The sequence below is a fragment of the Oratosquilla oratoria genome, chromosome 26 (genome assembly GCF_046742065.1).
Source record: "Oratosquilla oratoria isolate Oo_2021 chromosome 26, ASM4674206v1, whole genome shotgun sequence".
Taxonomy (NCBI): domain Eukaryota; kingdom Metazoa; phylum Arthropoda; class Malacostraca; order Stomatopoda; family Squillidae; genus Oratosquilla; species Oratosquilla oratoria.
In genome coordinates this window covers 3261109-3264531 of record NC_134802.1, presented here as the reverse complement: position 1 = coordinate 3264531, position 3423 = coordinate 3261109, and positions in this window count along the sequence as shown.

The following is a 3423-nucleotide window of genomic DNA, read 5'->3' as shown; positions in this document are numbered from 1 at the left end:
GTAAAACAATGCCTGTAGAAATATTTCAAGAAGTCAAGAGCCATCTGAAAGTCCTAAGCACAAATTTTGAGGGTTACTTCTCAGATATTGATGATCTTGCTTTGGAATCCGCTTGGATCCAAAAACCTTTCTCATTTAATATATCAAGACTGAGAGACAGTGATTCAACAATGAATGATTTCATTGACTTCCAAGAAGACCGAAGAAAAAAAGCTGATTTTGAAAGGGCTGGAATGGATGTCAATCAGTTATGGTGTGAGCGAATCGCACCTTACCCAAACTTGGCAATGAGGGCATTGAAGATTTTAGTTCCCTTCACAACTACCTGTCTCCGTGAAACAGGGTTTTCTGCATTATTAAATATGAAAACAAAGTAGAGAATTCGTTTTGATGTGTCAACTGACATGTGAGTAGTTTTGTCAGTAACTGTACCCCGATTCTATGTTTTGATTGCACAAAAACAAAACAAAAATCTAACTAGGTAAGTAAGAGTTTGTTATGTAGTTGAGATATTGAAAAAAAGATGTTTTCCTCTTTTGTATAATTATTGTAATTCTTATTTTATGCCAACTGTAAGAAATAAAGAACCGAATTTATAATCTCAAGCAGGTGGATTAAAGTTACATTGTAAAATACTGGTTCAGTTGTTTGTATATTTGTCATTTCTTAATTCATGTTTTGTTTTTTTGTAAATATGATAAAAATCATAAATGCTTTTGATTTTCTTTTATGTTCTATTCCTAAATTCAATCTATTGACATCTATAGGACATATGCTACTGTCAACTAATAGGACTGGTGATGGTAATTATTTCAACAGTCAAGTTGACTTAAGTGAAGGGGTTATGGGACCATATTGGGCAATCCATTGAGGGTCTGAAATCATCAAAAAGTTAAGAACCCTTGGTGTAAAGAATTCTGCAAGAACTCTTCAACTCGGCATTTTGGCTTGTGAAGGCGGATTAGCTGAGGATATCTTTATCCCACTGCAAGCCTTGCTAGATGAATACAAAGCATGAAGGAGTGTCAAAATGATTATTTCCGACACCACAGCAGTCAATACAGGCCACCAAAGTGGTGTTGTTGTTAGACTTCAGAGACAGTTCGAACAAAAGGGACTAAAAGAGCCTCAATTTATTGGATGCCAACATAATATTCTCGACTTGGTTCTACGCCACGTGATGGATTCCTTTTTCTCAAGAAAATCACGGTCACCCACCATCAACTATCATTTCATCGAAAACTTACAAAAAACTATTCTGATATAGAAATGATGACAACATGAGAAAACCCTGGATAGAGAGATGATTTCAGGTTTCTTCTTGAACTCTGTGAAGCATATAAGTACTACCACATGGAGGGAAAATGGCGGAAGCTGCCCTCCCTTCATAGTGACAGGTGGAATTCACGGGCAATCTTTGGATTGATTTGCTTTTTTTCTCCTTCCGAACTGGAGACACTTACAATGAGCTACATGCTACTCTCTCTAAACTGAAATGTTCTAAGGCATTAAAAAAATCCACCCACTGAATAAAGGAACGATCAGTGCTTGATGTGCCTCGCAATATGGTGGCCGAGCGAGCTGTGAAGCTGATGGAAGACCTTCACAGCACTTGCAAAACTGAAAAATATCTCAACATTTCATAAACAGTAGCACACAAACTTAAAAGCGCTTTTAAAGTTTACTGTACGTTATATTAATTTGCAAATAAATGCTTTTGTAAACGGCAGAATTTTCTTTTCATACTTCAGCCTAATACAAAATCTCCTTAGATGCGGGAATTTTTTCACAATTTGACAAAAAGAAAGGCATTTTTGTGAATCTTAGACAGAAGCTAGTTTGCCACTACAGGCTTTTAAATCAGAAAAAGTCATATCCCTACTGTACATACATACATATACATACATATACATACATATACATACATACATATACATACATATACATACATACACATACATACACATACATACATACATACATACATACATACATACATACATACATACATACATACATACATACATACATACATACATACATACATACATACATACATACATACATTCATACATACATACATACATACATACATACATACATACATACATACATACATACATACATACATACATACATACATACATACATACATACATACATACATACATACATACATACATACATACATACATACATACACATACATACATACACATACATACATACACATACATACATATACATACATACATACATACACATACATACATACATACATACATACATACATACATACATACATACATACATACATACATACACATGCATATACATACATACACATGCATACATACATACACATGCATACATACATACACATGCATACATACATACACATGCATACATACATACACATGCATACATACATACACATGCATACATACATACACATGCATACATACATACACATGCATACACATACACATACACATACACATACACATATATATACACATACATACACATATACATGCACACATACATACACATATACATATACGTATAAACACATATACATACACATACACATACACATATACATACATATATACATACACATATACATACACATATACATACACATATACATACACATATACATACACATATACATACACATATACATACACATATACATACACATATACATACATATAAACATACACATACACATACACATATACATATACACATGCATACATGCATACATATACACATGCACACATGCATACATGCATACATGCATACATGCATAATGCATACATGCATACATGCATACATGCATACATGAATACATGCATACATGCATACATGCATACATACATGCATACATACATGCATACTACATGCATACATACATGCATACATACATACATACATACATACATACATACATACATACATACATACATACATACATACATACATACATACATACATACATACATACATACATACATACATACATACATACATACATACATACATACATACATACATACATACATACATACATACATACATACATACATACATATGTACATTTTCATCTACAAAGTAAATACTTTATATAATCAATCAATCAATCAGTCAACCATTCTGAGTTCACACTATTCCATGACTCCTACGACATATGAAAGTATACATACTATACAGGATATACATACATATGTAAACTCGAGTATGCCAAATACATCCATCCATATGTGTATACAAACATATATATATATATATATATATATATATATATATATATATATTTATATATATATATATATATATATATATATATATATATATATACAAAGATAATAATTGTTATAAAGTAAGAAAAAGGAGTTAGTACAATAAGGTTATTAT